The sequence below is a fragment of the Pan paniscus genome, chromosome 10 (genome assembly GCF_029289425.2).
Source record: "Pan paniscus chromosome 10, NHGRI_mPanPan1-v2.0_pri, whole genome shotgun sequence".
Classification (NCBI taxonomy): Eukaryota; Metazoa; Chordata; class Mammalia; order Primates; family Hominidae; genus Pan; species Pan paniscus.
The window spans coordinates 134,944,716-134,970,248 of NC_073259.2; the positions used below are offsets into that span (position 1 = coordinate 134,944,716).

Genomic DNA, 25,533 nt, shown 5'->3' on the forward strand with positions numbered 1-25,533 from the left:
TAAAATAATTTGGATGTATTTCCTAATCTTCAAAATGTTTTAAGAAGGGACAAAATAAAATTCAGTCATAGAACATGAAATAAGTCAATGTGTACTTCCTAATTCCATGCACTTATTAAAATGTATTGTTCTTCACATCAGTGGGATAGAGAGCATCACTAATGACCGTCCAATGCATGTCAAGAACTGTTTAAGTTTACAGAGCACTAGAGGTTATTTTTCTAATTCTGTATATTGAAATAATTTTTGGCATCAACATTTATGTGAATAAATTTTGCAAATATGAAATATATTTATCATAACAAAAAGCTTTGGTTTCTTTCTTTTTGAATTTTTGTATGGTGATGTTTCAATGTCACCTTTAAGGTCCAATGAGATGGTTACTGTCTCATTATTACATGAAGTGGTGGTGTCTGTCTTGAGTTCAGATGATGCTTTGTGGTTGTGGAGGGTGAAAGCCAAGGGCTTTTGATTAAGGTAAACAGATGATTAGTGACCTTGTTTGAAGACCAAGAGGAAGAGTGTCCTTGCCATGAGTAAAGGAAATGCCAAGGTCAAATTTGAACCAAGTAGCAATGAATACCAAAGACACGGCAATGATATCAAGGGCACGAATTTAAACTGTAAAGACCACTTCAGTGATGCCATAGAGTGTGAAGGAAACCAGGAGAGAGCAGTTCAGGAATGATTTCAACATGGTCACCTGTTGGTCATGCTGAAAGAGGAAAGTACCAACAAAAGCATAAGCCCCCAGTCTCCCATGGAAGAAAACAATAAATGACTCAAAAATGGTGGTCCAGACAGCTTCACAAGCTTCCCCACTCAAGAGAAGTCATTGGAGCCCAATAATCTTAGTGACCTCAAGGGGGCTAAGGGACTTCGAGATTGGCATGTATGCCCTGCTCTACATCTTCTTCCCGGCCATTCTGGTCTTCTTGATCAACTGTGTGGCGTTTTCCTGGAAATACAGACACAAAAGGTTTGCTATGAGTCAGCAGGGCAACGTCCCCCATTCCCACGACTGGGTCTGGCTTGGGAATGAAGTGGGACTTTTGGAGAACCGTGTTGACATTACAGTCCCATCGGAGGAGTGCACAACCATGATAGACAGGGCCTGCAGTTCAAGGAGAGGAACTTCCTTCTCGACGGCAGTTTCCAGAAGACTTTTCATAGTCAACTATTTAGACTTGTTGACTACGTCTATGAGAAAGAAATTAAAAATGAACCTATGAATTCTTCAGGCCCAAAGAGGAAGAGAGTCAAGTTCATTTCCTACATCACCATCCTCCCAGAGGACGGCAGCCCGTACACCAACTCCATCCTGTTTGACAGCGATAACATCAAGTGGGTCTGCGAAGATATGGAGCTGGGGGACTTGCATATATAAAATGTTTTCATATGGGCCTGGTATGGTGGTTCATGCCTGTAATCCCAACACTTTGGGAGACCAAGGTGGGAGGATCTTTTGAGCCCAGGAGTTTGAGACCAGCCTGGGCAATATAGTAAGACTCCATTTCTACAAAAAACTAAAACAAATTTTTTAATTTTTTGGACCACCAAGTCAGGTGTGATGGTCTAAAGCTGTATTCCCAGCTACTCAGGAGGCTAAGGCAGGAGAATTGCTTGAGCCTGGGAAGCAGAGGTTGCAGTGAGTTATGATCACAGCAGTGCACTCCAGCCTGGGCGACAGAGCGAGACCCTGTCTCAAAACCAAACAAACAAACGAACAAAACTTTCTTATGTTTGAATTCTCCTACATGCTTTCTCTCTTTCAGAGAGTTGGAGCTGTGAGTTTGGTCAGCAATAGAGGGTAATTTACCACCGAATAATTTGTCAGGGGATTATTAATAAGATCTCTGGTGGCAGAGGCCTGAAAATCAAATGCAAATATGTAATAAGACAGGGTATGCTTTTATCACAGCCCACATAGGCATTGCTGAAGTATTAGGAAGGGTTTTATATATGGCCTGGTACTGGCTCAGTGCTAATTCATAGAAATAAAATCAGCCAAGGGCCTTGATACCCATCTCATGACAAAGAGCTGTTTGCAATTAGAAAGAATTGGACAGATGTTTACTTCTTTGATATTGGTAAGGTACGGTGGACAGTTATTGCCCTTGGTGTGAGACTAGGCTTGTGTGAAATTGATGCGCTTATATCGAGGGTAGAAATTGAGACTATAAAGACCACCTCAGTGATCCCATAGAGCATGAAGGAAGCCAGGAGAGAGTGGTTCAGGAATGATTCCAACATGACGCACCTGTTGGCCAAGAGGAAAGTACCAAAAACAGCACAACCCCCCAGTCTCCCATGGAAGGAAATAAGAATGTAGCTGCCCTTATTTGTAATAAACACTGCTCATTGTTTTTACAGACATTTATAACAACATCTGCTTGTTGTTGGTTTCATTGTTGTTTGCTTTTTTGTTTTTTGTTCTTGTGGTTTTTTTCTGTTGTTTTTGACTTCTAGAAGTCTTTTCAAAACATGTAAAAATATTTTTATTCGTAAAAATATTATGTTTTATTTGAGGGATGCTTTCTTTACATAGAAGTTTAATTCACTGAGATTAGCCATTGCTTTATTTAGTTTTAAATTTTACTTATTTTTTAAATTTTACAATTTTATTCTTTTATTTTTGTTTAACTTTTGTTTTAGGTTTTGGGGTACTTGTGAAGGTTTTTTACACAGGTAAACATATGTCATGGGGGTTTGTTGTACATATTATTTCATCACCCAGGTATTAAGCCCAGTACCCAATAGTTATCTTTTCTTTTTTTTTTTTTCTTCAGACAGAGCCTCACTCTGTTGCACAGGTTGGAATGCAGTGGCGCATCTCAGCTCACTGCAACCTCCGCCTCCGGAGTTCAAGCGATTCTCCTGCCTCAGCCTCCTGAGTAACTGGGATGACAGGTGTGTGCCACCACACCCAGCTAATTTTTTTGTATTTTTGGTAGAAATGAGGTTTCACCATGTTGGCCAGGCTGGTCTTGAACTCCTGAACTCAGGTGATCTGCCCACCTTAGCCTCTCAAAGTGCTGGGATGACAGGCCTGAGCCAGGGTGCTGGCCCCAATATGTATCTTTTCTGCTCCTCTCCCTCCTCCCATTCTCGTCCCTGAAGTAGGCCCCAGTGTCTGTTGTTTCCTTCTTTGTGTTCATAAGTTCTTATGATTGAGCTCCCACTTACAACTGAGCACATGTGATATTTGGTTTTCTGATCCTGCCTTAGTTTGCTAAGAATAATAGCCTCCAGCTCTAAGAGATTAGCCATTTTATTTTAATTAATGGAATCCATATTGAATTTCAGGTTTTCTCTACTTTTCCATACTCTACTGCCTATTAATAGAAACTGAACAACTTATCCTCACTTTCTGTTTCCTTCCTTTTGTCAGTGACATCTTATGTTGGCATTGCATGAGAGATCTTACTTAACAATATTAACAACCAGTGAGAAAAGGTCAATTTTCGACATGAATTTTGCAAAGGTGGGGGAATATCCGTAAGTCACATGCAATTCCTGTATTTTGTTATCTGGTGGCTGAACATTCATTGGAAAAGTATGAAAAAAAAGTCTCAAAGAAAACACCTGTATTCATACGAGTATTTTCTGAAAAACATATTTGGCCACCCAGGCTCAAATATAAAACCAGGATTAATAAGTACAAAAAGAAAATCCCCTAGGAAACAGCTGCAGATTAAAACTGCCATTTAAAAAAATAAAAAAAAAAAAAGAAATGAGCAAAATGCTGTTTCAACTTAGCAGTAAGAAAATTCATCTTTTCAGTACTATAAAAGCATTCACATCCATAATCCTAGCAAAGTTGAAACTTTCACAGGACGTGTACTGAGATTGAAAAGCAACAACTATGCTCAATAAAGTCATGCAAATGAGTGGATCAGGAAAAATATGAATGAGCTCTCAAGCTCAAGAGGCAGTTGTCAAGAACACAGGGGACTGGAAAAATAATTGTCAAAAAAAAAACAGAAATTACTCAAATCCCAAAAGTTTTTAAAATAGAAATTATTGTTGAAATAATAGTATTATATTGTTGATATTAAGCACATATAATATTAAGCAAATCAAGATTTTTAGAATAAGAAAATGAGACAGTATTTTAATTTATTAAGATGGGATGGCTAGAAGAGCAGATATTGGGCTAGTAAGGCCTCAGTGTGTGTTCTATTGAGACATTGGCATATTTAATAAATAGACCTGGAAGGACATAGAGGAATTACCTGGGACATTTTCATAACCACAGATGGCTGATGATTGAGCTATTCAAAACAGAAGTGTTCAGGTCATCTATTGTATTGTTATTTTTTAAATATAACTTTGATTTCAAGTTCAGGGGTACATGTGCAGGTTTGTTATTAGGTAACCTTGTGTCATGGGAGTTTGTTGTGCAGATTATTTTGTCACCCAGGTATTAAGCCTACTGTAACCCATTAGTTATTTTTCCTGATCCTCTCCCTCCTCCCACCCTCCACCCTCCAATAGGACCCAGTGTGATTGTTCCCCTCTATGGGTCCATGAGTTCTCAGCATTTAGCTCCCATTTATAAATGAGACATGCGGAAGTTGTTTATCAGCTTATTGAGCTTTTGGGTCTCAACTATAGGGTTTTTGGGATATAGGATCATGTCATCTGCAAACAAGGATTGTTTGACTTCCTTTCTTCTTATTTGGATGCCCTTTATTTCTTTCTCTTGCCTGATTGCTCTGGCCTGGACTTCCAATAATATGTTGAATAGGAGTCACCCATTCTCAATGATGCTGAAAAATCCCTGCCTCGCTTTTACCAAATGGTTCATGTGACCATGATTTTCCAAACACAGCCCCAGGCAGAGACTTGGGAAGATCCCCTGGATTAGAAATTAAGAAGGGAGACAGGCTGAGCAGGATGGATTATTGAGCAATAAAACAAGATTTGCTTCCTGCCTTTGTGCCCCAAATCACCAGAATTTATTACCTTTTCAAGAGGTCTTTGTATAATATATACATGATATTTTACACACCCTCTGTCTTTATTTTCTGTAGAGCAAGCAAGCAAGGAAAGATGGAGGACTCTTAGGTACGTGTGTTCAGCCAGATTTCTATGTGTATGAACATCACAACCAAAACCCACATTCCCCTTGGAACTCATCAAATTGATGACCAAGAAGTTCTCCCAGCATCTCTTGCTAATAGGACTAGAGGGTGTGAGTAACGTACAAATCACAGGTTTCAGGGGCTTGACTCTTAAACACAGGCATTCGGCTGATTCTTTAATTGTTAAAATAGGGGTGAAGAATTGAGTCTGGTGATGGTTGAAAATTCTTGACATTTGTCTAGAGAATGAAGCATTTGCTGTAAAGAAAAAAGTTTACAAAGAGATTGCTAACGCCTAGTAGAAAGTGCCTTAGGTAGCCAAAGAAAACCACTGCTTTCTTCTTTATCTTTTCTTTTTTTATTGTTGCTATTATTGTTTTTAATTGGGTTATTTGTTTCTGCCACTGCTGCTTTTCAAAGGATTTGGTGGAGAAGAAGCTGAAAACCCACCACAATACCAAGCCACACAGGTAAGTTCATCTGCATGTTCACTGAAACACAATTAGAAAACTAGGCTTGTGCGTTCTGAAAGACATTTTCCATTTTCTCTCCATCTGTATCCTCAACAGAAAAGGATTTTTTTTTCTTTTTTACCCTGTGTGACCTGAATTGCATTAGGGAATGAGTCTTCTTCACCCACTCAGTATCTCCGTTAACAGATACTGGGTGTGACTTCGTTTTGTGGGAGTGTTTTCATGGATAAGAGACAGGACATGCCCTTACTCATGAGCACTGTGATTAAAGCAACATTTAAAGCACGGTATTTCCCATGTTGTGGATGCTTGGTGTGCTGAAGACAACTCAGGGTACTGCATGCAAAGGTGGTTTCTCGATAAAGTGGGTAAAGCACTTCTGCCCTGAAAATGGCTTCAGGAAGAAAACAGTTAGAGGTCACCTCTATTTGTCTGCTCCAATTAAGCTCAAAGTAAAAACACAAATAGAAGAGTTGGATGCCCACTGACAAATTAAACTGTTAAACATACCCATAACTTTACATTTCAGTGTAGTATATAGCTAGCGAAGGAACATTTTGGTGGGAAGCAATAAGGCCTTTTAACTAATCTTACATTTGGCATGGATATTAATCAGACTAACAGGAAGTCATGGAAGTTTCATCCACTCTCTTTTCCTGATCACTGGGCAGCACAGGTTATAACCACTCTTGTTTTCTAGCTGATCGCTTTTCAACAAACAGGATCTATGGCCTGCGATATGTAAACTGAAGTGGGGGTTGGGAAAGAACATAGATTATAGCGTCTAGAAATTCAGTTCGCTGGACATCTGCAGAGATCTGTGCATCATGCTGATATTCACATTTCCACCCCACGGTTTTGGGAAATAAGAGAGGAATCCACGCATCCAGGCTTTCAGAAATCTTTATGCTGGGCTTCTGCTCCTAGGTTTCCAGCTGCTGAAAACAAGAAAAAGTAAATATCTGTGTAATTTGACATTTAGATTTATAGACATGCATTAACTTTCTTCCACACACTTAATGCTCTTTTTGCAGAAAGTGAAAGTAAGATAAACAATTTTAAAAAGTGATTAATCGGCCGCTTGCAGTGGCTCACACCTGTAATCCCAGCACTTTGGGAGGCTGAGGAGGGCCAATCGCCTGAAGTCAGGAGTTTGAGACCAGCCTGGCCAGCATGGTGAAACCCAACTCTACTAAAAATGCAAAAATTATCCAGGTGTGGTGGTGCACCCCTGTAATCCCAGCTACTCGGGAAGATGAGGCAGGAGAATCGCTTGAACTTGGGAGGGGGAGGTTGCCGTGAGCCGAGACTGTGCTATTGCACTCCAGCTACAACAGACTGAGACTCCATCTCACAAAAAAAAAAAAAAAAGTTTAATCTGAAAAGGCATAAAAAGGTTGAATCTCTAAAAAATTAACTTTCCTTTTTCCTATGAACCTGAGAAAAAGCTTTTTTCCAGATTGTCCCCATTTGATGATAAGACAAACAGGACAAATATTTCTTACTTTCTAATCAGGAGCGCAAATTACCTAAGAACTTAGCATTTTAGTGGCTGAGGCCATGGCTCCCATTTTGCTCTTTTGCATTAATAGCTTGATTATGTATATGCGTAGGGGCAAGAGTTTTGCATGGGGCCAAGAGTGAAAGATGCTACTGGCTCAGACATGCAGAGTTCTGGAGACGTAAGAAAGACTCAAGACCACTGAGGAGTTGCTTGGATCCCTGAAGATTGCTGCAGATGTTTCAGGATTGGGGGTGAGTTATTTACTAAATCTTTTACAAGCCATCCTGTTGGCTATGCGGGCACTTCATGAAACTGTCAGCGTCATCTTTGCCATTTTGGCAAATGCCATCCTTTGTCATTGGTATGGAAAGGGAAGTCTCAGTTGGATGTGTCTTAATGATCAATGGCTCCCCTTTTTCCAAACGTCACAGGTATCATATAATAATAGACATAAAACTTAAAAATTGTCTTTATGAAACCAATCTGTGAAGCTGCATGCTTTTATGAGTCTAAAAAGCTGGCAGAAAGTGATCCTAAAAGGCTGGGCATGGTGGCGCTTTGGGAGGCTGAGGTGGGCGGATCAAGAGGTCAGGAGTTCGAGACCAGCCTGGCCAACATCATGAAACCCCATCTCTTCTAAAAATACAAAAATTAGCCTGGTGTGGTGGCAGGCCCCTGTAATCCCAGCTACTTGGGAGGCTGAGGCAGGAGAATCGCTTGATCCTGGGAGGCGGAGGTTGCAGTGAGCCGAGATTGCACCACTGCACTCCTGCCTGAGTGACAGAGTGAGACTCTGTCTCAAAAAAATATATATATATTTAATATATATTTAAATATATAAAATATTTAATATTTTAATTAATAAAATATTTAAATATATATATATCACTGGGCGTGGTGGCTTATGTCTGTAATCTCAGCACTTTGGGAGGCCAAGTTGGGCAGATCACTTGAAGTCAGGAGTTCGAGACCAGCCTGGCTAGCATGGTGAAATAACATCTCTACTAAAAATAAAAATACAAAAATTAGCAGGTGTGGTGGCACACACATGTAGTCCCAGCTACTTGAGAGGCTGAGGCATGAAGCTCTCTTGAACCCAGGAAATGGAGTTTGCAGTGAGCTGAGATCATGCCACTGTACTCCAGCCTGGGTGACATAGTAAGACCCTGTCTCTAAAAAACAAACAAAAAATCTAAATTTACATAATTATATATGTAAAGATAATTTAGGTAATTTAGAGGAAACTTGTTCCCCCTAGAATATAGAAAGTCTGAGCCGCAGATGTCAGCATTTTCTCTCCAGATCTCACTATGCATGTATATGCCATGTAATAAATGTGGTTGCAATAAAAGAAGAAAAAGTGGAATTTGAAAATGAAAAATGGCATTCATGAAGAAAAGTACACCTTTTTTTGACTTTTGTTTGCAAAGTGCATACACTACATATCAGATTTTTAAAATTCACATCGTTAGTATGCATCAATGATATCTTTATGAATTTGCAAAATTTAGATAAGTTATGGTGTCATATTTGCTGTGTTTATTTTTTAGATTTTTTTAATGGAGGAAAATTTGGAGAAGGACATGACCTGGGCCTGTGTTTCATGGGGTGCCCTTACTTGAGACAATCACGACACTATCACTTTCCAGATGGAAAATAACTATCCAAATGCTTTAATGTCCATTAGGGAAATTATCCTTCCAGTCCAAGAAAGCAATCATGTTATCAATTCATAATACTGGGGGGTCTTCATGTTCTATGAGATGTCTTCAAAATGTCATTGCTACAGTAGGTCATTTTTTACATGATTTTTAAAAATTTTATTTCAAAATATAGGGTTATCTTTTTAGGTTCTACAAAGGATGAAACTATAGAAAAACCTTTTTACATATCTGCATTGTCTGTAGGAATAAGCCACTTTGCAAATAGTGAGATGGATGTTACGTCTTAATTTCTTGTCCATGTGATGATGACTTTTTGCTCCTTTAGATGGTTTAATTCACTCTTTATATGATGCAGTTCTCTTAATTCTCTTTGCTGCTTTCTTTGCACAAAGATACTGTGAAAATATAGAGAAAGAGGTAATTCACAGTTTTCATTTTTCATTGTTACACTTGGAACTGAAGTGACCCATTACTTGATTTTGAGAGAGACTGTAGACCCAAGTGTTTAAATTAAAAGAATAAAGCTTCTAAGATAAAGCTCTTGCTATCTTGGGTTTAGCAAAGATTTCTTAATCAGATCTCAAAGTTACTAACAATAAATTAATAAAATAATTGAGCTTATAAACATTTTAAAAAATACTTTTCCTGATCCAGGAGAGAATTGACTTAAGAGTCTGACACCTTTTAAAGTCTGATAAGAAACATTTACAATTTATCTTCTCTGAGCTTGCTACCTGGAGGGTTCATCTGCATGATAAGAATCTTGATCTCCACAACCCTTTCTTTATCTGAGCCCAGATCTTCCCTTCTATGGATATCTGGTCTTTAGATAACCTCTTTCAACTAATTGCCAATCGGACAATCTTTGAATCCGCCTATGACCTGGAAGCTTCTACTTTGAGTTGTCCCGCCTTTCTGGACCACTGATGTCTTCGGTCTCCATGGAATGTACAAAGCCAAACCGTGGGCTGACCACCATGGGCACGTGCTCTCACGACCTCCTGAGGCCGTGTCACGGGCATGTCCTTAACCTTGACAGAATAAACTTCTAAATTGATTGAGTCTTGTCTCAGATACTTTTTGGTTTACAACGTGAAATACATTATGCTTCCATTACACTCGTTGTCATGGGAAAACACCTCAAAAAAATAAAAACAGACCAACAAAAGACAATAAAGACCTTTGTACCATCCATTATTTTTCTGCCCTAGTATTTGTGGCTGGGTCAAAAACAAACTAGACAGGACCCTGAGGGAGGGAGATTTCTCTGACATCTGTAGGTAGGATCAGGCTTCCAGGGCTGAAGAGGGAAGAGCTTCAATAAGAGGAGGGAAAAGCAGTGATAATGACCTTCATGGGTCCTCTACTGCCGACTGTCTGGGCTGCAGTGTCCTGGCACATTTCCTTGCAGAGAAAGGACAGCAGGAGTGGGCTTCCTGGTTTCCTTTCTGTTTTCTCTGAGGCCAGCAGGTGCCTGGAGTGGCCTTTGCGCCCCCTGCTGGTCGTTCTGGCAGCACACAGCCTCCTGCCTTGCCAGTGTGAAACCCGGTGCTGTCTTGTTCCCCGGGTGGAATGCAAGAGAATGCTTGGGTAGAACTTTGTTACCCAATGAAGCCTCCTGGTTCTCTAGTCCCTGGTAGCCTGTCCTGGTTGCCAGGTGCTTGTTTGCATTCCAAGCTCCACATTCCCCAGGGTCCAGTGTAGTCTTGTGTCTAAGCTGGTGTCTGGCCACCAAAGGCAGGCGTGCAGGGCCTTGGCTACTGCGCTAGGTCTGCTGATGGCCACAAGCCTTTAGTCCCAGCTCTGCCTTAGCAGTGGGGGTGTCTGAAGGCTCAGGGGATACACAGGTCCTCTAGGTTCCTGGGGAGATGATGGTAAGTAATCCTTCTTAACAGTCTTTAAAAAATACATAATTTAACATGGACAAAGCAAGTAATCAAAAGGCTATCTGACAAAGTGAAAAATATTGTAAAATTCTTAACACGTTTAACTAGATCATAAACCCAGGAAATCCTTGAGCTTCCTTCAAGACAGGCCAGCTCTTTGAGTGAGTTAGATACACTGGGTTTGTCATCAGTTAATACTAATCTGAATAGGTCTATCTCTTTGTGTAATGATAAAAGAGGCCTTGTTGAAAATAAGCCAAAAGGGAGCCCCCTCTCTCCATGGTCAAGTGTGTATATGGGTCGCTTTCAAAGTTAGATATGGTTTCTGTAAGATGAAGCCTGGCCATTCTAAGTCACTTGAGTGAAAACAGCTTACGAGCCTGGCAGAAGAATAATTCACAACCTAAGAAAGCACTTCCTGGTCTTTAAAAACACTGAAAATTTCTTTTACAAGAAATTGAAGGCTGGAAAGAAAGGGAGAAGGACTTGAATAGAAAGAAGGAAATTATTGGAATTCTAATGAATACAGAACACAAATCCTAAATGATAGATTTAGTTTAAGTGTCTGATGGAAACCTTTCTGAATATCACATGTCTACCAGCCAATAGAAAATAATGTAGAAGGTGGAAATCTGAAATTAAATATAAAGAGTGGATTATAAAAGGAAGACCGCATTATCCATTAGGCAAAGTCCCTTTTGAGAAACCTATCTGTGCTTTTAAAGTAAGCACTTTCTCCTAGAGGAAAAAAACTAGAAGACAGATAGTAAACCAAAAAAAAAAAAAGAAAAAGAAAAAGAAAAATCTAATAAATAAATTTCTTAGAACTCAAATTGAAAGTATCCTATGGAAGGAAGAATCTTTCCATTTAGAAAATGCTCACACAGAAAGTGAGAAAGCTTCTGCAGAAACTTGAAATGCCATCTGAACTTTATCAATAACAGACACATCAGGTATGGATTTACCATTTAACATTAGAGAAGAAACAGCTTGAAGTAAAAGGAAGCATCACCCAGCCCCCTTCTAAGCTGGGGACTTAAGAAACAAGAACAAGGGAATTGAATCCGAATTAGAAGCACTTTGATTTTATCAAAACCTTTTTATCTCCCCTAAGGAAAGAAGCTTGCGATAACTAATTAGCAGCTCTGGCCACTGGAGAAAGCTCAATGCCTTGAGAAAAGCAAATGCACAGGACAAACACAAGTTAGATAGAGCTGAATTAAAGGTGAGCTTTTGGCCAGGCACAGTGGCTCACGCCTGTAATCCTAGCACTCTGGGAGGCCGAGGCGGGTGGATCACCCGAGGTCAGGAGTTCAAGACCAGCCTGGCCAACACGGTGAAACCCTGTCTCTGCTAAAAAAAAAAAAAAATACAAAACTTAGTTGGGCATGATGGCGGGTGCCTGTAATCCCAGCTACTTGGGAGGCCGAGACAGGACAATCACTTGAACCTGAGAGGCAGAGGTTGCAGTGAGCTGAGATCGCACCACTGTACTCCAGCCAGGGCAGCTGAGTGAGACTCCGTCTCAAAAAAAAAAAAAAAAAAAAAGTGAGCTTTTATGAAGTGGTCCTTATATCCCTGCAATCCCCAGTACAGCTCTGGGAGAGCCTTCAGAGGACACAGTGATCCACCGATAACCAGATCCGGGAGAAGGAAAGAGAACTAGCAACAGATGGTCACTAAGTTGGAAAACTGGATTTTTCCCCCACCTCCTGTGCCAACAGTATCACCTTTTCTAAAAATCTTTTGTGCTTTCTCTCTGTAGCAAGAGGGAAGCAGGGAAAAAAAGATATTTAAGAGTAGGTCTTAGTGTACACATTCTGCATAACCTAAGGATTTGAGAGCCCTTCACTCTCACTCCTCAATTCATCCAGTTTCAACAAATAAAAACAAGGAGGCAGTTTGGGGCCAATATAATTGCTGTTATTTGTGAAGTAAAGGGCATACCTAACTTCCAAACACTCCATGCTGTGCTTCAGGACTCTTAGGAAAAAAACAATAATTGTACAGGCCATCCCTTCCAGAGATGGCTGGGGCCTCACTCCTGCTTTAGACTGGGTATTCTGGGTGCTGGCACAATCCACAACCCACACTATGCCTGTACAAGCAGGGCTAACTAACAAAGGGCAGTGTGAACAGCTTCACAGTGAATGTCATATTAGGATTATCGTATATACCAGTAACTAAATCCCAACCATTCTGGCTTAAAAACACACATACAAAGTTTACAATAAGAAATGGATGTAAGGCCGGGCACGGTGGCTCATGCCTGTAATTCCAGCAGTTTGGGAAGCCTAGGTGGGTAGATCACCTGAGTCGGGAGTTTGAAACCAGCCTGACCAACATGGAGAAACCCCGTCTCTACTAAAAATACCAAATTAACTGGGTGTGGCGGTGGGCACCTGTAATCCCAGCCACTCAGGAGGCTGAGGCAGGAGAATCGCTTGAACCTGGGAGGCAGAGGTTGCAGTGAGCCAAGATAGCGCCATTGCACTCCAGCCTGGGCAACAAGAGCGAAACTCCTTCTCAAAAAAAAAAAAGGAAATAAAATTTACCTGGAAAATTTGGACTAGCTGACTGCTGGTATATCTTGAGCCAGGCCCTCAATGTCCTCAACAGTCTCCTAAGGAATTTGCCTTCTTTTCCCAAATACTCTCTCTCTCTCTGTCTCTCTCTCTCTCCTGTATTGGCCGTATTCTCTCTCCATTTAGTAATGAATGTGACAATGCCATGCTTTGATTCTACCAGTTTAGCAAATCATACTCAGACCCCACACATACACAGGTGAAGTGGAGCTTCCTATTCCTTTTTTTATTTTATTTTATTTTATTTTATTTTATTTTATTTTATTTTATTTTATTTTTTTGGAGCTTCCTATTCCTAACCACAGTGGTCACTTCAGAAAGAGGCACGTAATTGAATGCCTGCAATAAGAACCCTCCACAAGAGTTCCCTCCACAGGAACCATTAGGGACCACGTTCTTCTCTTGGAGGACTCATAGTTACATGTGTTCAGTCACATATGCATTTCTGAAGCCATCCTTATGGGAAGGGCAGGACACATTCTGATGATCATGCCAATTCCAAAGGATTTCCACATGAAAGGAGAGAGGTCAAATGACAGTTCCTCAAAGGACAACATGGAAAGAAGTTACTAGAAAAAAGGAGAAGCAATGATGGACAGGCAGAATAATCAGGCGGGTGAGGGGGTGGGTAAACAGAGTACAGAGAGGTGACAGTGTGGTACCTCAAAACTGTCCTGAGAACTGGGCAGAATGGAAACTGTATCAAATGAGCCACAGTGCTGGCCCAATGCCACGGCAAAAATCTGGATTTTCACCTCAGCAAACGACACAGATCGAAATTCTCCTTCTGACCAAGGTGGAGTAATCAAGACTAGATTCATGATCTCACCTGGAAAAAAACCAAAATTATATAAAATAATGGTTTTCAAGACATTAGGCATCAGCCAATGTAGGACACTGATTCCTAAGAGATGGGAAATGATCAAGGTGGATCCTACAAGGCGGATCCCCCCATCCATTGTCTAGAGAAGCTTTTGGATGAGTGAGGACCCAGTTGAAGCCTGGTGAACTTCCTGAGCTGGTGCCATGGAGTAGGGATTCTGGGGGGGGCCATGGCAGCTGATATTTGCAAGCAGAGTTAACAAAGATGAGGAAGGTTGCACCTAGAAGAAACTCTTGGGCTGTACAGCGAGCCCAGGTGAAGTCCTCAGCAGGATTCTGATCCACGCACGCATGTGAGGTTAGCCAAGGAAGAACCACCTCAAAGGGAGTGAGGGAAAAGTACTCAGAGCTCACACAGGTGCCAATTCCCACCAGCCAGAATGGGAAGGTCACTGAAGCATTTGTAAGTCCTCCAAAGCACAAGGCTTTATTGTGAATGGCAAGAGATGAAATTTCTTCCACCCAGTACTGAAAGTAAGCCCACTCCAGTCTCCAGCCCCTCTGACCCAGCCCATAACAGGGTCCCTCTCACCAGTCTGATGGATCCAGGTCTATCCCATGCTGGTTGTCGTTATTGTGGGCTTGAGTTTAAAGTCTGCTCACACACTCTGACACGATATATAAAGACATAAAAGCAAACAAATGAAAACAGCAGGAGAATTTGGGGCCTGTCTCTTGCATCTGGTGAGGCAGCCACAACTTGTGTTATGTGCCCCTGCACACACCAGGAAGCCTCAAAATAATGACGGTAACATCAACTTATTTGGTGAGCGCCCCTATGCACAATGCATCAGATGGTCTGCTAAGTGTTTTACGAGCGTGATGCTACATAACTCTCCCTACATGGGCCAGCTAAATGCAAAAAGCTGCATAACACTTTCTTATGGAGACAGTGGGGAAGTAAGGATTTGAAATCATCTCTGTATCAGGATATACTGTCTCTATGTGATAAAAGATGGAAACACAAAGGAGCTCAATGAACTACAGACAGCAGCCAAAATGTGTATAAATAACCCGAGGTTGCTCAGGGGACGGATTTGCATATCTAGGATCCAAAGGATAACAGTTAAATAAGGAAAATGCAGGCCATTTACAAGGGAACTGTCACATTGTCTCCACCCTTTTGCAGACCAATTTTTCCCAAATAGTTGTTTTGTGGTCAAATTAAAAATGGCACTATGGGCCGGGTGCGGTGGCCCATGCCTGTAATCCTAGCACTTTGGGAGGCTGAGGCAGGTGGATCACCTGAGGTAGGGAGTCCGAGAGCAGCCTGACCAAAGTGGAGAAACCCCGTCTCTACTAAAAATACAAAATTAGCCGGGCGTGGTGGTGCATGCCTATAATCCCAGCTACTCCGGAGGCTGAGGCAGGAGAATCACTTGAACCCAGGAGGCGGAGGTTGCGGTGAGCCGAGATCATGCCTTTGCACTCCAGCCTGGGCAAAAAGAGCGAAACTCCGTCTCAAAAAAAAAAAAAAAAAAAAAAAAAGAAGGAACTATGTTATTTCTTTATGTTTTGTTGAGGAAACTGAGGCAGGAAGTTGGAATGGCTCCAATAAAGGCACGCGGTAAATCATTGCCAGCCCTGGATGCTAAGAACTCCTCTCCCAGTGGTTTTATTGATGAAACAGTCTTGTCAGCACTCTTAGCAGTACGAATGACTGGGCATTTCCTCTCCTGTTATTATTCCAACCTAATTACTATGGGAAGCATCTGTTGTTGAACATGGCACTGTAGGCATAGCCATAATTAATTGGTTTTTATTAATTCCATTCAAAAAATTATGAAGTTTGGCTTTTCCTTAGAAAAATGAAAGCTGCATGCATATGTTACTCTCATGTTAACAATAAGAAAATAAAATGGCTAATCAACATAAGCACAATAACTTTGAAAACGGAGATCTCGGTAGAAAGTGGTGAGGTAAATTTCAGTGACAAGTTCCTCTTACAGGAGCGAGACACACAACATTTGGCAAAGCACAGTAGGCAAAGGAGGCAGCTATAACATTAGACAAGCAATGAAATAACATTTGAGCAAATTCTTAATAGATACAATTGAGCTACCACGTCAGTTGGAATTTGAATGCCTAAGAATGTCCCACACAAGGGGCATCTGTACCGATACAAAAGAGAGTAATGCCGTCCCTGCGACTGAGCAGGAACGTGTTTGCACCCAAGACCCTACACCCCTACAGAAGAGACTCTCCCTGCCGTTAAGGACAGAGTCAGCGATGCTGAGAAATTCCTGCCTCACTTTTACCCAATGGTTCATGTGACCTTGTTTTTCCAAACACAGCCCCAGGCAGAGACTTGGGAAGATCCCCTGGATTGTCAGAAATTAAGAAGGGAGATAGGCTGAGCAGGATGGATTACTGAGCAATAAAATAAGATTTGCTTCCCACCTTTGTGCCCCAAATCACAAGAATTTATCACCTTTTCAAGAAGTCTCTATATAATATACACATGATATTTTATACACTGTCTTTATTTTCAGTAGAGCAAGCAGGGAAAAATGAACTTTTCGGGACCAGGTTCCCTGTCTGTGGTTTACATGTCCTCTATGCATGCAGAAGTAGCATGGCCCCGGACCCCCAGCCCAGGGTGCAGCCAGCTGCCACCAATCCCTGGACTTTCCCTGGCTCAAGACACTTGGGACTCGCCGGCCATTTTGTATTCCATTTACTGTCTAACCTTTTCCCTAAATTAGTTCCTCTGCTGGAGGATTTTTCTCAACCTGGACATTTGTAACACAGATATTTTCTAGCTCAGATTCTTCCAGCAATTCAGGCTTTTGCTGAGCATGACTATTCAGAAGGGCCCCTGGGATCAGTTGCATCATTGGTGCTAATTCCTTAAGCCATCCCTTTGCGCATGCCATGTTCCATTGTGAGCCTCACATTCCTGTCAACAAAACAGCAGAATGTATTTATTCATCCCTTGAATTTCTGTTCCGTCATGTCAACTGTGTTGCAATAGAATGAGGTGCAAGGGGTAGACTGCCTGCGCTAGTGTATGTTTAAAGGGCCTTGAATTTTCCACGGTCTGTCACAAACCTCTGCCATTCCTGTGCCACAACATGCCTGGGCTGATTGGTTTGAAGAGAAACGTGACAGCTGTACAGAGCACAACTATTTGAAGACAAGGTACCCCAGCCAGGCCCAGCACAGATCAGCCAGTGCCCAGGTAATCCACAAACGCGTGAGCCACAGATGATGACTGCTTGGGCTCTGAGGTGCTGTGGTTGGTGGCAGCATCGTCACAGCCACGGTTAACAAACGCACATGGATTTAAACCGGTCCCTATTTGTCTTCTACACAGCACCTCTCACTACCTGAAACACCCTTGTTATTTATGTATTTATGCACTTTAAGGTTAGCGGTTCTTCCTATTTTATTCTCCACTGTATCTCTGATAAATAAAGCAACATTTGCAACATAGGAGTTTCTAAATAGATATCTGTGAATACATGAATGAATATAATTCTCACATTAGCCCCCTCAGGTATTCTAGAAACTTCCCTCATTCCTATTTTAGAGATATAGAAACAGAGGCACGGAACTATGATAAAATTGTTCATTATCACATAGCCCGTGAGAGAGTTGGGATTTCAGCAGACGGATCTGTTTACATCAGTAGAACTCTCCAAAGACAACCTAGACATTCGTGCCCAGCTTCTTCTAGGTCCTCTAAGATGCAGCTCTAACTGTAAAGTCAATCTGACATCTCTGTTATCATTGCAACTCAATGGAACATTGTTTGTGGTTTTCCAGCAACCACTTTCTAGCTGACACCCTCCTCACCCATATATACACAGCTCTCCCTTCTCATGGAAGCGCAATTTGTTCAGTCTGTGTTAAATGTTTTCACCAATTAATCCAGTGGGAAAGGTAACAGAATTCACAGGAAGAAATAAATATTGTATTGGAGGCTTTTCTGAAAGCAAGAGAGAGAATGAGAGGACGGCTCTCCCAGGCTGCCTGTGAGTTGAGTTTATATAATAGGTATCTACGCACGTGCTCATTTAGTGTTTATTGTACACTTGCTCTGTGACAGCCATCACTCACTCTACCTGCAGAGGTTATAGAATACATAGAATGATGTGTTTTCTGTCCTTCATATATATATATATATTTCTTTTTTTTTTTTTTCTTTTTTTTTTTTTGAGACGGAGTCTCGCTGTGTTGCCAGGCTGGAGTGCAGTGGCGCGATCTCGGCTCACTGCAACCTCTGCCTCCCAGGTTCAAGCGATTTTTCTGCCTCAGCCTCCCGAGCAGCTGGGATTACAGACACGCACCACAATGCCCAGGTAATTTTTGTATTTGTAATAGAGATGGGGTTTCACCATATTGGCCAGGATACTCTCGATCTCCTGACCTCATGATCGACCCACCTCGGCCTCCCCAAGTGCTGGGATTACAGGCGTGAGCCACCGCGCCTGGCCAAGGAGTTTATATTTTTGTAGAGGAAAACAAATTTTTTCATATGTCACAAGTAAATGAATATGGCAAGGCAGACAGAAAATCATGGTATTGAGAAAAGTATACAGGGAATGTACATTTGAAGTCAGTGGTCAGGAACAGGGTTTACTGTTTCGACGTAATGGTCCACAGACCCTTTTTGGATAAGCTGCCACTGAAGAAAAGACTTCAGAGAGATAGGGAGTAAGTCACGTGGCTATACAGAGAAAAATACTGCTTCAGTCTTGATGGCAAAAGCAATCAGAATTACCCTTGGGCATCCCTTAAGATACTTAAAAGTATAGGACAAGGGAATCTCTCTGCATGTCCAGTGCAGCCAATTTCCCTCCAGTGTTGGGGCTGAATGGCTGATCTTCAGCTGATCTCCAAAGGGAGAGGGTGCCTGGCACTTCAGGGCCATGTAGTATGAAAACACGAGGGTCATGTTCAGGATGTTGTGACACTCAGACTCAGAGACAGCACAGGACCAAGACAGAGGGGACAACAGGATCACTGCATGCATTTTGGGTTCATTCTGGGGCATTTGCTCATACTGTGGATAGTATGTTCGAACCATTTAGATTACCTTTCTTTATTATTTCCTTTGTCATTTCTCCCTTTCTCTTTTTTTTCTTGTTTCTTCTCTCTTTCATGCATATAAATACCCTAATTTATGTAACCTCCAAGAAACCTATGCTACTCGTAACCAAAGAATGAACGCATAGATTTATGTTTGCAAAAGTCAAAACTATAAACAATGGGTAAAAGCATTAGGGAAAAGGCTTCATAACAACAGCTACGCAAAAGTGAACTGGATTACCCTGGAAAATGACTTGTGTCTCAGGCAGGACACAGGGGAGCTGAGTGACCCTCTGTTATGGTATCAGCCAGGGAACTTGGCTGCAAATAACGGTAACAGGGTTGATGTAACTTAAACAGAAAATGAATTTATTGAAAATTAATGGGTAGTTCCCCAAATCCACTAACAGCAAAGAGGAAGCCAGCTGGAATTGCTGGGGGCTGGGCAGACCACGTAGCCAAGGAGCAATGCAGTTGTGAACTGGACGCTGGGGCTGCCAGCTGGCTCTGTTCTCGTGTCCCTGCTGGCTCTGTTCTCATGTGCCTGCTTCTGGATGCAAATCTCAGTGCAGGAATTCAGTGGGTCAAGTCTAGCTGTCCTTCCTGTGCCTGAGCTGGCAGAAAGCAGGAAGATTTGTGGTCTCATTTGACATCTTCAAAGGGATCTAAAACTCAGCCCTTATCAGGAGTCACACAGTGGGGACCACCCAGCAAACGAAAGGCTGATTAGATGGGAGGCTGTCTTCCCCTCCAAAATGGGTCACATATCCCCCAAAGCAAGAGTTATTCTGAATAGTGTGATTTACAGAACTAGATAATCTAAAAAATCTCCTTCTATGTCTAACATTTTATAAGTAACAAGTATGTTAAAATAAGAACCCATGGGAGAAATATGTACAAACTTTCCAATTTTCAGGGATAACAAACTCTACTACTGTATGACACATTTATGACTTCTGAGCTTTTATTGTTAATTGACCAGGTTCATCTGGTTTTAGCCATTCTACGAGTCTAGTGTCCACCAGATACTTACTTAAGTTAGCATCGTACAGCTGTATGTAAAAGAGACCTTCTCAAGTCAGCAGAGCTTAAAAGGACAATTTATTATGAGAAGTAAGATGTCACATTGAATACAAAAGTTAAGCTGGAATGGGGTCTCTGTAACAGGGAACCAAAAAGCTCTGAGGCTTTTTCTGACATTTAATTTTCTCTGCCCCCCTGCATTTCCCTTTCTTTCTGTAGATCTGGTTTCTTTTAATGGCAGGCAAAAAATGATGTCTTTCATTTCCATGTTGGAATGTTATGGTCTGGCTGGTCACGTCTTTTTTTTGGGAGCTGCCTTATTTTGTGTTGATTACATATTGATGATATCAACCATAGCATATGTTTTCATTACATATTGATGATATCAACCATAGCATATGTTTTCCCAATCTTGTGAACAAAAACACAGCCCATGTGAGGAGGTATTTGGCTGACATTGAGGCACCTTGCCTAGGACGTGGTGTCTCCCAGGACATGCCATTTAGGTTTCAAGCCACAATTAAACTTGACATCCAATTACAGTCACTATTGGTTACAAACACAATTTTACAATAATTAACTGCCAAATTGCACTACCAAATCCAGTTAGGTAACATAGATTTCACCTAGTTATATACAATGATGAATTATGAAGGACAGTGGGAATCTTTAAAATCAGTTTTCATATTTCCAGCAGCAGGTTATTCTTTCATGAAAAAAAAAACCACACCATCCTGTAATCAGTGAAATATATTGCTTGAGAAGGAAGAGTTTATAATGTTATCACATACAACTCACCCCACAATAATTCATTTATATACATTACATTTTTGTAGCAATGCATGAGGTTTGTAATTTTGATTGAATAATTTTACAAATTGTGAACTTTAGAAAAGTTGTAGCTGCATAGCTTTCGGGATTTTCATTACTTAGTTTGCTTGTTTGTTTCAGAGTGAGAGTTTTGACCAGGAGTGGATACTGAGGAGAGCAAAGATCACCTGGTCCTCATCAAGCCGGACTTCCAGAGGCAAAGCTCCTTAACTGAGGAATTCAGAAGTAATTAGTCTTCCCTATTATCCAAAGCAGGCATCTGGTACCAGCCTTCTTTCCCCAAAATTTATAAGTAACTACAATTTCTATACAGCTCCAGAATGCATATACATCAAAACTCATTTTGCACCCCTTGATGACATCAAGGCACCAGAATGCCTAAAAATGTAATCATCTATCATGACCTACATAGTTAATACGGTCCCAACTTACCCTTAAGCTCCTGCTCTAAGGTCCATACACACCCCTAAGGAACATCCACTGCGGTGGACTCAGTTCTCTCTTGCTGAGGCTCCCGCTGAACTCCTCGGCAGCATTATTTCTTTCTAATAAAACTTTCCTTTTCATCCAGTCTATCATTGATGGGCATTTAGGTTGATTCCATGTCTTTGCTATTGTGAATAGTACTGCGATGAACATATGCACATATGTATGTTTATAATTGAATTATTTAATTCCTTTGGGTATATACCCAGTAATGGGATTGCTGGGTCAAATGGTATTTCTGTCTTTAGGTCTTTGAGGAATCACCACCATGGAATACTATGCAGCCATAAAAAAGAAAGATAACATGTCCTTCACAGGGACATAGATGGAGCTGGAGACCATTCTCCTTAGCAAACTAAACTATGCAACAAACCTGTACTTGTACCCCAGAACTTAAAATAAAAGTTTAAAAAAGCCCTTTCCTTTTCAAACCTATACTGTTGTTGGTAAATTCTTCTTACTACCCATGAGTAAATCACTTTTTGTTGCCTGAGATCTGACACCTCACCCAGCAGGCACCTACCCTTTTTACTCCCCATTTACCTGTCTAAGCAGGAATTGGTGACTTAACAAATTTGGAGGAAGATTTTAGCAGAATGAGAATTTGATCAGAGCCTAGTGACTCTAACTAACAGACCTATTAGTAGGCAGTCAAGGTTCTCCAGAGAAATAGAAGCAGTAGGACATGGGGCAGGGAAAAGGAGAGAGAGAGAGAGAGAGAGAAAGAGAGAGAAAGGTACCAAGGAATTGGCTCATGTGTTAGGGGCTGGCTAAGCAAATCTGAAATCTGCAGGGCAGGCTGTCAGAAAGGGCAGGCAAGAAACTCTAAGGGCCGAGAGCTGTGATCCACAGGTAGAATTTCTTCTTCTCCGGGAAACCTCTTTCTAGTGTGGCAGCAAATAATGACTAAATGGATTTTGTGGCTAAGGCAGCACAGAGATATAGAAAAAGTTCAACAGATATTATTAAAAGGCATTTAATCTCTAGGCAACTCAGCTAGATGAAATGCAATGAAAGAGTCGCTGCTTTTTTCAGGAGAGATACATGAGGCATCTTTACCTAATAAACACCATTTGTTATATTGAAGCTTTAGGGCCGAAGCCAATGAGTTGAAACTCTTAAAAACAAAATCTTTTGAAAATAATTCTGCACATTTAGGCGTGTTTTTTTTCTCTCCTTTGGGATCTGAAGAAAAGTTCCTACTTACTCTGCCCAGCCCCCAACCTTTCTTTGGCTTTTGTGATGGTTTATTCTGTAAGATCCACCCATAGAATGAGGACCACCTGTAAAGGTCATCAAAGTTTGTTTATTCAGATCTTACCAATAAGGGACTTACAACGCTTTTCATTTTTGGCAGAGACTCCCAGGGGTTTTAAAAGAGTTTTATACAATCAAAGGAGCCTTAAGTTTTAAGACAGTCGTTGATTGGCGAGTGTCCTTTGGGAATGAGTTTTTCTCCTAGAGTATGATGAAGCAGGGGAGGTTTCCTGATGGCTTTGGGATACACTGGATCACCTTTGATTGATTTGGCTTCTATTGGTATATACCTGGGGTCTTTAAAGGCTGGGTGGAATCATCTGTGTTTTTCTATTGCAACTGATAGAATACTGGTCCTTGGTTTCGAGGTCCAAGTCTTGCATAAACAATTCCACAGATTATTTCCTAATACCAGCTAGTGTTGAAGACAGGGGAGTTGTGCTGCCAAAAATAAATAAAAATATGTATATTCTACAGTATTTGAAATGAACCCTCTTTGTTTTGATGTACTGGATCTGTTAGTTACCCTTAAAAATAAACATCTATTTGTCTCATATAACTATCTGCTATTTGTCTATTATCTATCTATACATTAACCCTACAGGAATAATTTAGGGATTTGGGGAAGATAGAATATTACAGCATTGGACTCTGTTACATGATCAGAGAGCAGATATCACTATAAAGGAAGAATCTTTATTGCCATGAAATATTTTATTATCTGTGTTAAATAATCTCTTCAGAAAATAATGTCAAACAGCTGTGAATCAATACCAAGTGAATAAACTACCAAATTTACAAAATAAGTCAATATATAGATATATACACGTTACTTATACCTTCCTGACACTTCAATAATTGGCTTATATAAAGGTTTCTAAATAAATGACATGGTGTGGAAACCACTAGGGTGATATCAGTAGCAAAAACAACATTGTAATAGCTAATATTGATACGCATCAATTTGGTGGCGAGTAGTCCTAAAAAAACATTCAAATGTAATTCTCATACTTAATACAAATAACACAATAAAAATAAACATATTTATTAGGCCATATGTCAGTGGTTCTCAATAAAGGTCCATTTCTACTCTAAGAGGATATTTGGCATTGTCTGAAGACAATTTTTGTTGGCACAACAGGAGAGACGTTACTGGCAACTAGTGGGTAGAGCCCAGGGATGCTTTTAACATGCTACAATGCACAGCACAGCTCTCCCCGACAAAGAATTAGCTGGCCCTAAATATCAGTAGTGCTGTGACTAAGAACTCCTGCCTTGCATTCTCCCCTTTGATCTTCTCATCCACCCCATGGGGTAGGGGATATTATTATAGCACGGAGAGGCATCAAGTCCACCAAACTATTTCTCTCTTCTTGGACCTCCACCTAGCCAACATCTCCTACTGATAAAACTGATTTCTGGTCAATGGGAAGTGGGTGAAAGTGGTGTTGTCATCTCTATTTTGGGTTTACAAAACCTCCTGCTCAGTTCTTCCTATTCTCTCCCTTACTCCCTCCATTGGATGGCCACAGATGATCCAGTGCAAGACCCTGATAAGCCCACAGGAGAAGAAGAATCCCTAAAGTGAGAGAAACCTGGGCCCTTGAGTGACTGCATGGAGAAGAGCCCCATCATTGACTCATGTTAGACTGTGACTGAAAAATAAACCTCTTTTGTGTTAAGCCACTGAGTTCTGTGGTTATGTGTTGCACCAATTTTCCTATTTTGGCTAACATAATTATTCTACCTATTTTTCAGATGGGGAAAAATGAGGATTGCAGAGATGATGGTTGATCAGGAGTCTGGTTCAATGTAATGCTCTAAGCTGATTCTCTGAGCTCTGTCCTCCTTATGTCATATTGATCCTCATGTCTGCTGCAATTCCAGTCCTCCTTCCAACAAACTCTTTTGAAATTCCCTCTCCCGGCACAGGAAAGTTTTGATTTCACTGACGGACTTAGTTTAGGTTATTTGCACCTTTGAATTTGTCTCTGTGGTTAGGGAGATGTTATGCACTGATTGTCTTGGGTTATCACCTTAACAAGTCATGGACATTAGATGAGAACGATATGTTGATTCACCTCCAAACTTGATACTGGGGGTCAGCTCTACCCATTCACACCTGATGGCCTCTGTGCTGTCTGCCCCGAGGCTTTTCTTTCTGAGGATATGCATGTGATGGAGGTGATCTTGGATGTTTATGTCACAAAGAACCTTGAGAGGGTCATCTATTCCCTAAAGCAATAGGGACCAGGCTTGCTTGAGAATTTCACACAGCTCAGAGACAATGTGATGACCAAATGGATGTTTATATTTCAAGACACGACCACCAGGCTAAACATCAGGTTCAGCTAAAGGAACTTTACAGACGGACTTGCTCCACCCCTTTGGTGACTGTCATCCAAAGGCATTCATTCTAAGGCAATTATAATTTTGCGCTGTGCCTTCCTCAGAAATCTAATGTGTTTATCGCCTACTAGTGAAAGGACATGGCTTCTATTTTAGGTGAAGAAGGAATATTAAGAACTATAAAACTCCCAGTAATTCAGAATGAGGGAGCAGAGACCCAGACCACTTACAGGCACTGCATCTGTTAGTGTTGGATTTATATTCCTGCCCTTAAGTACAGCCATAAAATACTATCTATTGGGTAGTTTTATCTAAGTAGACTTTGCTTGTTCATCTCACCTGACTGATTTAAACATGAGTTAAAATTGGCATTAACTCGTGGGGGAAGATAAAATGGAGTGGCCAGTAACTGGGGACTTTTGCTAGCTTCATTAGATGCCATTCTCTGAAATGATTTACTAGAGCACAGAAG

The 25,533-nt window shown here is 41.0% G+C and overlaps 1 long non-coding RNA gene and 1 pseudogene across 1 annotated transcript; both read left to right on the plus strand.

Moving 5' to 3' along the window:
• Positions 1 to 376: 376 nt before the first annotated feature.
• LOC100990729 (transmembrane protein 132B-like) lies at positions 377 to 1,586 on the plus strand (annotated as a pseudogene).
• A 5,591-nt stretch (positions 1,587 to 7,177) lies between these two features.
• On the plus strand, positions 7,178 to 24,312 carry LOC134731269 (uncharacterized). Its single transcript, XR_010113511.1, has 3 exons — positions 7,178 to 7,315; positions 21,090 to 21,194; positions 24,245 to 24,312. It is a non-coding gene; the product is annotated as an uncharacterized LOC134731269 (long non-coding RNA).
• Positions 24,313 to 25,533: the final 1,221 nt, after the last annotated feature.